Below are 12,292 nucleotides of genomic sequence, written 5' to 3'. Positions count from 1 at the left end.
TGCACAACTATTGGATGCCAGATAGGTGGAAGTTGTTACTTACATCAGTTGCCAAATCCACTTAGATGGTGGTGTAAACCACCAATGAATACATTCCATAGATTTCAGTTAAAATTGTACCTATCTACACTGTGGTAATTTTGGCTCCAGGCAGTTGAAACAAATATCTGTACTCATATAGCTGACACCTTAAATTTATTAAAAATTGAAAGTTTTAAAGTCTGGTTGACATACAGTCCAAAAAGTCCCTTGCAAAGACTGGGAGTCTAGACCAGCGTTTCTCGAATGTGGCCACCAGGGGCTTTTTGTGCAGCCACAGCCTCAGCCTCCTGGGTGGTGACTGGGGGGCAGGGGGAAAAGCTGTGGCCCTTCCCACAGGGCTGCCAGTAGGGGTTGGGCCCTATCGTCCTCTGGAGCCACAAATGCTGGAGGAGCAGGCAGGCTCCAGCCATGTGGCAGTGGGCTCCATTCCCTGGCCCCAGGCTCTTCCCTCTCCACCTGCTGTCTCCTGGCCCCGAGCTCTGGCCATGCAGCAGTGTGCTTTGACCCCCAGCTGCAGAGTTTCGGGTTCCACCTGTGGGGCTATGCGATCCAGTCCTGGCCCCTTACCCCCCTCCCCTCCCCACACACATCGCCCTGGCCCCCACTGCATCCTCTGGCCCCAGTCCCCAGCTGCAGGGCTCCGGTCCCTGGACTCACCCTCTTTCCCCCCACATCACCTCTGGCCCCAAGCTGCCTCCCTACCCGCCTCCGCATCCATGGCTTAATTTGTCCCCCAGCTTGCCAGAGCTGAGTAAGTCTGTTGTGAAAAGTGATATTTGTATGTTTAATATCACTTTTCACTTCCTCCCTGCTAGCTAGCAAGTCTGCTATGAAAAGTGATATGAATAAAATACAAATATCACTTTTCACAGAAAGAGACTTACTACTAACAAGTCTTAAAAAAATAAGCAACCAAAAAAAAAGCAAAAAGCAAAAGAAGCAATAACAAAAAGGGACAGGAACATGCAAAGCACATTATTTGATTCTGTTCTGTTTAGGTCCAGTAAAGAACAGAGAAAACTAATTATTTTTATTACGGAGTCTGTGAAGAAACCCTGCATAAATAAATTACAATGATTTGGACATGTATATACGCATATTTATTTGTTTTTCCTAAAGTTAATTGAGTATTTTAGGAAAAATTGTGAATGGCATTCTGAGGCCACCAAAAAATTTCGTGAGAATCCCTGGTCTAGACCCTATGCTTACTCCAAAAGAAAGTTTTCAAGAGTCCATCAGTGTCCATCTAAAAGTATCTATCTGGATTGTGCTAAAAATTAATTTAAGCTTTAAATAGTAATGTTGAATAGACGTTACTTTCATTTGAGTGCATTTTGTGATGATGAATTCTGTAAGCATCTAAAAGTAAGGCTTTTTTTTAATCACGAGTATATTTGGTAAAAGTCATGGACAGGTCATGGGAAGTAAACAAAAATTCACGGCCCATGACTGTCCATGACTTTTACTACATACCCCTGACTAAAACTTGGGGGGCAGCCTATATGGGGGAGGGGGTTCCACGGGTGCTGGGGGTGGGAGGGGTGCGAGTGCTGGGGAGGAGGGCGCAGCCTGGTGGGGCCTGCCGTGGGTGCTCCTGGCAGGGAGTCATGGCCCGGGGTAAGGGCGGGGTTGGGACAGGCTCCCTACCTGGCTCCTGGGAAGCAGCGACCCCAGCTCCATGTGCTGCCTCCACTCCGCCCCAAGCCCCGGTTCTGCAGCTCTCATTGGCTGGGAACTGCGGCCAATGGGAGCTGTGAGGGCAGTGCCTGCAGGCGAAGGCAACACGGGGAGCTAGGAGCTGAAGGAGAGGAGTTTGTCATCCTTCTGGGGAGCTCCCCCAGGTAAGCACTGCCCCCAACCCTGAGCCCCACCCACACCCAAACTCCTGCTGCTTGGGCAATTGGGGGGAGAAGTCTGAGACTGCCCCAGCAGCAGCGGGTGCACCTGGACCAGGGGCTGCCCGAGCTGCTCAGCAGCCCTGGGCCAGGCACACTGGTCACTGCAGAAGTCATGGAGAGATCAGAAAGTCACGGAATCCATGACTTCTGTGAGCCTTATCTATAAGTACTCCAGTGGTTAATCTTCTATTATGATATGAATGTTTATTCTGAGTGAGGCCAAGACATCTTATCAGAATCTTTTCCAGTCACTCAATTTTAGTGTACATAGTCTTGTAATTGGTCCTTTATAAATAATCTAATAACAACTCGTCAGACTTTTACCCTATAGAAATCCTAACTCTCAGGCTTTGTGGTTCCATGATCTTGCACAGAATCAGGGCCTATTATTTGGGGTTCAGTGAACTGTATTTTTCAGTTTGTAGTCAACCTTTGACAAATTTTTATCCAAGAGGTCTGCAGCCAAGAAGATTTATCCTATTCACTGCTAATACTCTGTGTGCATTTAGGATTTGGGGTGGACAGGCAGGGAGAGAGTTGAGGCCTCAGAAATTCGACATTGAGCAGTTTCCAAACAGTGAGGGCTTGTGTGTTGTGCACTAGCGCACCCAATTAGTGTCTGTCACTCACTTAGCACCAGCTGCATCCAAGCTACTCGCCATTGATCTGTTTAAAATATGTCCATATTTAAAATATGTCCAGCTGCAAAATTGGAGATCAGGACAAGAGGTGGGCCCCACACATATGCTGCAACACTTGTGCAACAAATCTTCGCCAGTGGTTGAACAGGAAAAGGAAATCTATGTCTTTTGCAGTGCCAATGATTTGGAGAGAGCCAACAGATCATACCAGCAATTGTTACTTCTGCATGGTGCCTCCAGTTGGGAAAGGTGTGTCAAAGAAGAAAAAGTGGACTGTGCATTATCCAAACATTCCATCAGCTATACGCCCAGTACCCCATGGAGAAGGACTGCCGGTTCCTGATGCACCAGAATCATTCTCACTTGAGTCAGATGGGGAAGAGGAAGAGAATGAAACTTCTGGTCCTGAACCATCAATGTCACAGGACCCACATTTTCTCCCATCCTCCTCCTCTGAACCACACCTCATAACACAAGGTGAACTGAATGACCTTGTCAGGGATTTGGAACTACCCAAGAGTAAGGCAGAGCTGTTGGGCTCCAGACTACAGGAGTGGAATCTCCTGGCAGGTGATGTTAGGGTTTCCATGTTCCGTGACCGTCAAAACGATCTGGTCCCATTTTTTTTCATGGAAGGTGATCTTGTAGCCTGCAACAACATCGATGGTGTGATGGCAGCCCTCAACATCGTTCACGATCCAGATGAGTGGAGACTGTTCATTGATTCATTGAAGACGAGTCTTAAAGCTGTTTTACTGCATAATGGCAATGTTTGTCATCAATTCCAGTTGGTCATGCAGTCCATATGAAGGAAACCTATGACAACATGAAACAACTTTTGAGGTGCATAAACTATGACCAACATCAGTGGCAGCTTTGTGGCGATTTGAAGGTTGTTGCTCTCTTGCTTGGTCTGCAGACTGGATACACAAAGTACTGCTGTTTTCTCTGCGAATGAGATAGTCGTGCAAGAGATTCCCACTACGTCAAGAAAGATTGGCCACTCCAACAGTCATTGGAGCCTGGGAGGAAAAGTGTTCAGCATCCACCACTTGTTGAATCAAGGAAGATTTTGTTACCACCCTTACACATCAAGCTGGGTCTGATGAAGAACTTTGTCAAGGCCATTGACAAAACACAAGCAGCTTTCAAGTACCTCCATGGAAAATTTCCAAGGTTAAGTGAAGCTAAGATAAAGGAAGGTGTCTTTGTTGGTCCTCAGATTTGTGAACTTCTTCGAGATGATGCATTTGACCATGCACTGCGTGGCAAGGAAAAGACGGCATGGAAAGCCTTCCAGTTAGTGGCAATAAATTTTCTCGGAAACAACAAGGCAGACAACTACAGGTTGTTGGTGGAAAACCTCCTCAAGGCATACAAAAGCCTTGGTTGCAACATGTCACTAAAGATACATTTTTTGCACTCTCATCTAGATTTTTTTTTCCCACCGAACTGCGGAGCAGTGAGCGACGAGCACGGCGAGCGATTTCACCAGGACATTGCAACAATGGAGAAACGCTATCAGGGCAAATGGAGCCCATCAATGCTTGCAGACTATTGCTGGACAGTGACAAGAGATGCTCCATTTAATGAATACAAGAGACAAGCCAAGAAGCGCCGAGTAGACACTGAATAGGACTAAACTATGTACAGAATAGTTTTTTGCCTTTTGTTTCATAATAAATGTTATTTATATAACCCTTTTGCTGATTTTTAAAGTGTTACATAAACAGGACAGGTGAAATATTATCATGTAAAGCAACCATAAACACATGAAAAGACCTAGGTTTACAATTTATGATTAAAACTCTACTATCTACACAATATACATAGACATAAAATGTAAAAACTTAAATATCTTAGAAACAGTAGCCAATCAGTTGTTTTAATTGTCATATTTGAATTCAGCACATCAAAGTACATAATAAATAGCACATTTTATCTCTGAAGCAGACGACTTCTCAAAAATTGTAGACCAGTATAATTAGTGTGATTGGAGCAGTAGGACTGGACCCTGTGTGTGTGTGTGTGTGTGTGTGTGGTGGGGAGGGGGGCGGTGCCCTAGCCTCTGTACTGAAGTCATGCTCGCTCTCTCTCTCTGGCCCAATGACTATATATGTATCCACAGAGGACTAGTCATTGGACCTGAGAGAGTGTGTGTCCCCCCCCCCCCCTTTAAATTCCGTGTGCAAAGTAAAAATAGTTATGCTGAAAACTCAGCAACTGTTTGTGAAAGATATTTTTAAATAGGGTTTGACTTATAAAAATACTAGTTAGCCATCGTTGGCCAACTGTTCTTGGTGATAATTAGATTTTAAGTAGTACACAGCAACAAAATAGTCTATTTTAGAAATTGTAAACTACAGTCTTTATAAAGTATAAATATCGTTGCAAAATATAAAATGTAAAAGAAAGGGAAGATACTTTAAGGTTATTTTTATTGGAAGACTGACTTTTTTGAAAGTTTTTCTTTTCTTAGCTAAAGAATAAATTTTGGTACTCTTACTGAGTCTGTTTTTTAGCACAGGAGTTTCGGGAAGCATGGTATCAACTTTTCTTTATGCTTATCAAAAACTTAAGTTTATAGTTTTTCAAGTGAAAATCCAAAGGACCAAATTCTGCCCTCCATATTTCAGTGAAAACAGTGTATAGATATGAATAAGAACTATGTACAAATATTTTAAAGACTGAACTTGGTCCAAAACAAGGATTTTTTTTTTTAAATGGGAAAATGCAGGGAAGACAAGATAACATCTACTGAAAAGACAAAATGTTCTGTAAATGTTTCAGGCTACAGCAGTTCTCATTTACAACTTCTCTTTGGAAAACTGAGGCCTGGTCTACAGTGGGGGGGGCGGGGGGCGCAGGGGGGATCGATCTAAGTTACGCAACTTCAGCTACATGAATAATGTAGCTGAAGTCGACGTACTTAGATCGACTTACCGTGGTGTCTTCACTGCAGTGAGTCGACTGCTGCCGCTCCCCCGTCAATTCCGCCTGCGCCTCTTGCGGCGGTGGAGTACAGGAGTTGACGGGAGAACGCTCCGGGATCGATTTATCGCGTCTAGACTAGACACGATAAATCGACCCCCGCTGGATTGATCAGTGCCTGACGATCCAGTGGGTAGTGTAGACATACCCTGAGAGTTAAAGAATTAAAAATATTGGTTAGGATAATAAAGCTATTACTACACAGTGCTGTTTAAGAAATTTTGTGACATGCTATGGACAACCTTTTCTGTACAATGAATTAGAAGTGTGGATTAAGAGTAGTGTATTGTGTATTAGTATGTTTTGTTGCATGCATGATATTTACATAACTGAAAATGTAGTAATGTTCATATAAGTGTCTAATATTTACGTCTTAAAACATTGCAACAATGCCCCATTTTGTACTCAGGCAAGGGTTTAATTTCTCTTTATTAGTTATTCTGATGGGAAGATTCCCAGCCCCCCTTTTTGCCACTTTAGGAGCGTTTTTATAGATCACCTTTAATTGTATTGGTATCCAAGAGATACTCAGTCTTCTTTAAATCAAGCAATCTCTCCAACCAGTTTAGCCGTGATAGTTTCCCATATGCTTGTGCATCCTTGATGGGTGCTTCCACAGTGGCTGAGAAAAATAGGAAAGGATTTTTAAACAAGGCTGTCTTTTTTGCTTTCAGCAGCAAAATGGTATGAAATTGAACTGATTTTCTGCATTCACTTGCCTCCCATTGTGACTGGAACATGTATCACGTGTCAGCATGCGACTTGTAACAGATGTATTAATTGGCTAAGAAATTTAGTTCTAATTTACATCCTTGGCTGCTGTAAGTAAATAGAGCCCTGCTTAAAATTAATAGTAATTGGTCTCTAGCTCATTTTAGAGTGTAGGGAGGTTATCGTAACTACATTTTGAAACATTGAGCAAAACTTGTGACAAATTAGGGCAAGGTTTGAAACAAAAATATGCAAGTCACATGTTCAACACTTGCCATTTTAAAATTAATAGAGGGTGATAGACAACGTTAAAAAGATGCGTTCAACTTAAAAATCACTTCTATTTGAATGTTTTTACTGATTGTAATTAAAAATAAAATTACTATAAGTGAATGAGAATTTTTTTTTGTTCATTGCTATCAAATACACAAGTAAAAGCAATCTACAAATCACTTTCATTGTCTTCCTATATAGTCAGTTGAGGCCCAGTCCTGGGCACATTTTACAAATGTAATTTTACTGTCTGAGTAAAGCTACTTGTATGTTTCCAGGATTGGGCCCTTAATTAGTTTCCCGTCTGTGTAGGTTTTTCACACAGGAACAGAAGTGAGAAAGATAGGAAAACAAAAATGATTGTAAAACCACAGCAATTGGCCGGTGGTTGCAAGGGTTGAATCAGTATAGCTAAAATCTTTTTAATGCCACACCTTAAGTAAACTTCTACAACTTCATGTGTGTATACTCCTATAAGCCAGGTTTAAACCAAAGTAAGTGTACACATGCGAAGTTGTAGAAGTTTAAGTAAGTCTGTTAAATCTCTTGCCTTTAATTAAACCACTGCAATTTCTGTAGTCAGGCCCTGAAGTGATTTCTAATTTATATTTAAAATTGAGTAGTTGTGACAACTTGTCCCTTTAATGCATTAGCTTTTCAATTTTGTAGTCGTGGATGCAAATCCAGTTGTTCTTTGCATGTCTCCTGTATATTTCCATTAACAGGATGCACTGACCAGATGCAGCTTACACAGTGGAACTTTAACTAGCAATGCCCATTGGAGTGTTTACCCTCCCCCACTTCTCTCACCATTCCTGAACATTATTAGGGCAAGGTTATAAAAGGGGCAAGGTACTCCGGCTGCTTCAGTTCCTTCCTATCTCAACCGGCTGTCAGTTCAGGAACAAACTTGCAGGCCCTCCTCTTATTTCAGTGCCTTCTGAATAGTTTTAGCATAGGCTTTTAGGATAGTTTGTGTATATAGTTATTTTTAAGTAGTGTTAATTTTTTTACATTTACATATATGTTTAATGAAGTGTTAGATTCGATCCTTCAGTTTTGAGATAACAGATCCGAATATTAAGAGATTGGGATTTAACAGCTGTAGTGTCCATTAGTGTTTTTGACATCCAGTGTGCAAACTAGCTTCCTGGTGTATCTAGGAGCATGATAGTCTCTGTCAGGGTGTTCAAGATACTCTGCTTTTATTCTAAGCAAGGATGCTGTGACAGAAGAAACTGCAGGCTATAGTAGTGCAGGAGGCATTGGCAGCTGCCAGAACTGATACTTCACTAGGATCTAAGAGATTCCACAAACTGGCTTCAGTCCCTAATACCTCAGGAGCCAAGAAGCAGCAAAAATTTCTGCAGCTTCAGTTCCATGCTCTACAAAAGTTATGAGACAGGATCCAACATTACCAGATCCAAAACCTAAAAGCAGAAGACTCCTCACTACTGTCGGTCTCTGTATCCAGAGCCAGTCCATGAGAGAGAAGTTCTTCAGAACCGTGTGTGCCAGTGCGGCTAAGAAACCAGTGAGAAGAAAGGACTCTGTTACAAGCACCAAGAGATGTTCTGTGTACTTTCAGATCTGACCATTTGGATTCTAGAACTCCCCAACAGAAGACTAAGCATAAGGAGACAGATTCTCAGATACAGAAAGAGGGAGCTGAGTACCGGTTCCAAACTGGCTTGCCAACAGTCTGTTACAGGGATTGCACAAATCTACCACATGGATCTGCATCTTCATGTCTCAGGTCTGGCAGCATCGGATAACCACTTATTCAGAGTAACAACGATGACTCCGGTCACGTATGCTTGATACTCCACCACTGACAAAAAGAAGAGTAGAAGACATATGAATTTCTCTACCTCTTCCTCCACCCAAGACCCTTTCAGGATTTCTGAATAAGTACTTTCACCATTTTCTGTCCTGCAGGTGAGATCACTGATACACCTTTACAGTTGGGATCGTAAACAAGTTTGAATCTGCAACAGGACTTTGAATCTGAACTAATCCCATGTCATAAGGAGAAATACACTTCCAAAGAAGTGTATGGAGGATCCTTATGCTAAATTCTATTGCATGGATCCAAATATGGACTTCTGGCTGGAGTGGCAAGTTCATCCATGGGTGAGATGGCCATACTGGCCCTTCCCTGGGCAACATAGAGAGCTTGAGCATCCTTTTTATATAAAGAAACTTTCCCACCTAGGATTTGAGAGAGACTGCAAGGATCCGATCCAGTTTCTGGATTAGTCTATAGGTAAAAAAAAACAGTGCCTACTGTCTTACTGGATGCTCTTTTAAAGAAAGAAGAACTGACGATAGCTGAACAAAGTTATGAAACAGATAATGAATTGGAGAATTAGACACACTCAGATGTTACTGTGGGGGGATTACAACTTCTTTTTCTCCTCAGAGGATGCAGTTCTCTTTCACAAGCTAATTGACAGGATGGCAGTGACTCTAGGGATTTCCTTTGTCTATTGGGGAGACTTCTCACCCCATATATGACCTCCTGGGTTCATTCTCTAGAAACAGAATTGTACTTCCTCTCTGATCTTTGCTGAATGAGAAAGTCCATCTGGTCTTCACCTGCCTCGGCACAAGCTATGTCGAAAGAAAGAAAAACTTTATCTTGTCCTTCAAAAAGGCTTTTCTATGTTCTGTACACATCCAGCCCCAAACTCTTTATTGGTGGAAGCCAATAAACCACAAATATAACCTCAGATTTGACATAAGGACAGAGGTGTTTAGCAGTTTCCCACCTTAGCTTTTCCTACCCCAACTGAAGATTGCCTGTGCCATTTTTATGGCAACCAGCAATCAATAACTTTGGGCGGATGATTTTTAGAGAGAGTACACAATAGATAATGCAGTTCAGTTTGTGACCGTTCTGAATCCCTCCTCCCCCTTTTCATGAGATCATGTTGAAATTAGAGTTCCCTCTCTTTTTACAAGCAGGTATGCTACAAAGGAAGTGCTGAGCAGTTTCAGGGGGAAAAGTTTTTATTCAAGGTATTTTCTAATTCTAAAAAAAGACGGAGGTCCCTATTGGACATCAGAAAGCTGAATTCATTTATAAATAGTTTTTGATTCCATATGGTGTCTATAAGATATTATTATTTCTTTTATTTCTATATCTCTGTAAGATCATCCCATCACTTTTTGTAGTGTAAGGAAATCGCGTCTAATATAAAGTCCTCCTTTTTGGTCTTTCTACCACCCCAAGAGTTTTTATGAAATGCCTTCCGGTAGTTGTGGCACATTGAAGGAGGCAAGGGATTTTTGACTTGCTTAATTTAGACAATTTTCTGATTAAAAACTCCATCCAGAAAAGACAGCTGTATCCCAGATATGCTCTCTTTGAGAGACTACGACATATAAATAATGTCAGAATAAATTGAGAAAAGACATTGTAACATCCAGGCAATAGTTTCTGTTTATAGGAGCCACATTGGACTCAAAACTCAAGCAGAGCATGCCTTTCAGAGGAAAGATTTGTAAACATATGGTCAGCCATCACCATTCTACATCATTCTCATAGCAGATGATAATTTTTCTCACGCTCATAGAGGGTTGTGATTTCTGCCATGGTGCATAAAGTCTTATTCATGTTGAAGAATGAGGTCTTTACAATACTGGTTGGTAAAGAATTGTAAACCCAACTTAAACAGTATATTTCAAAAGGAAATCCCAGCTGTGGTGGACTCACTGTCACAATGTTATGAAAGTAGCATTCTTCAGTCTTCTGACAGTCAATTATAGTCAGTATAGATGCATCCAATCTAGACTGGAGAGCTCATTTAAAGAGTTGGACACTCTGGGATCATTTGACTCCCACAAAAAAAATAGTTATCAGTGTGTGTTTTTTGGTCTTTCTCCAACAATGTACCCAAGCATACATTTTTGTTTAACACGTCCTACAACATTTCAGATTAATATATTTCCTTCTCCACACCCTGCATAGTAATAGATGTCATAATTAACATAATAGATTTTTGTGTAAATAAGTATTTCAGGTTTCTTGAGACTTTTATATATGATTAGTCTTTAAATATAAATATGAGAGAAGTCATTCTAAGATTTATTAGACTTCAGCTTTATAGTTGTTACTTATAAGATTGTCCTATAGTCCATCTGAACTCTTCATGTTCTGTCTATACTGGGAAACCGAACAGTTGCTAAAAACAGTTCTTTGTCTCCTGAAAACTGTTTATTAGTGTAACCTGGACAAAATTGTTTTCAGTACTGTTTCAGGAAGTGTGGCAAAGTTCTGACAAACAGCACAGGCACTAAAACCATTTGTCTCTAGATTAAGGAAGACGGTTCTGCATCGGTTACTCAGGCTATGTCTTCACTAGAAACGCTGTAGCACTTCAGTGTAGATGCTAATTAAAGCAACGGGATCTCCTGCCACTGTAGTTAATCTACCTCCCCGAGAGGCGGTACCTAGGTTGCTGAACAAATTCTTCCGTTGATCTGATGTTGTCAATGCTGGTTGATTTTTCACATCTCTGAGTGACATAGCTGGGTCAGCCTAACTGTTTAGTGTAGACCTGGCCTTTAGTTTACATTTAGGAGGTTATCTTCACAACCACAAAAGCGAGAAATGATTCTGCAGAAGTTGATGACACTTGCCTAAGAGCTTCCTACTTTCGCCGATCCACTGGATTTTTTTCAGCTCTGCTAGCCAGAGTGGTTATTGTGAATATAATGCACTGTTGCAAATTAAAGTAAAGTTCAAATAAAATACAGTAGGCTGTAGTGGTTCATTTCTTTAATATAGGCAAGTCTTGAGGGAATGGCTTTGTTTTAGGAGTTCTAGCATTGTTGGCAACCAGGAAGTGCAATGTACTTTAAATGGTGACAGCTATTTAAAGTATTTGGCATTGTTATGAGACCATTACGTAGGTATGTTGGCAAAATGTGCAGATTTTTTTTAATACAAAGCACACATGAATCTCAATATTTTTTTCATTGTCTGATTGTTAATATTTGTGTGAAAAAGCTTGTAAATAAATGATATACATGTCCTTTCCTGTATTTAGGACCAAGTGTATGTAAATAGCTTACTTTATACTATGGTTGGAGAATTTTTTTTGTCTATCTTGTGAATTTATTCAGTTTTAAACTCGTACCTCCATAATACTTGTTTACACAATAGTGCTTTTATAGTTAAAACATTTAAAACAATGGTACTGCTGAATAGTAGCTTGTTTAAATATCTTATTCTGGTTCTCCATATCCCTGGTGACATTCACAGTAATGTGGCTTCCAGTTTGAGACTCAAATACAAACTATAACTAGACAAACACAACAAGGAGTCTGGTGGCACCTTAAAGACTAACAGATTTATTTGGGCATAAGCTTTCGTGGGTAAAAACCTCACTTCTTCAGATGCATAGAGTGAAAGTTACAGATGCAGGCGTTATATACTGACACATGGAAATACTCCCTGCTCTCCATGTGTCAGTGTATAATGCCTGCATCTGTAACTTTCACTCTATGCATCTGAAGAAGTGAGGTTTTTACCCACGAAAGCTTATGCCCAAAAAATCTGTTAGTCTTTAAGGTGCCACCAGACTCCTTGTTGTTTTTGTAGATACAGACTAACACGGCTACCCCCTGATACTTTATAACTAGACAGTTTAACTTCTCAATACTTTAGTTACTTCATAGTGTGAAGCGTTTCTCAGCATCTGAACTTTTCCATTGGCTTCCTGAGTAAGG

General features: G+C 41.0%; 1 protein-coding gene across 6 annotated transcripts in view; it reads left to right on the top strand.

The window, feature by feature from the left end:
• LOC112109992 (histone-lysine N-methyltransferase EZH2) overlaps nucleotides 1–12,292 on the top strand; it is an 87,451-nt gene that overhangs the window by 25,605 nt on the left and 49,554 nt on the right. The window lies entirely within an intron of this gene.

The sequence above is a fragment of the Terrapene carolina genome, unplaced genomic scaffold, assembly GCF_002925995.2.
Source record: "Terrapene carolina triunguis isolate 2854851 unplaced genomic scaffold, T_m_triunguis-2.0 Scaffold180, whole genome shotgun sequence".
Lineage (NCBI taxonomy): Eukaryota > Metazoa > Chordata > Testudines > Emydidae > Terrapene > Terrapene triunguis.
This window is presented reverse-complemented; position numbering and strand designations above follow the sequence as displayed.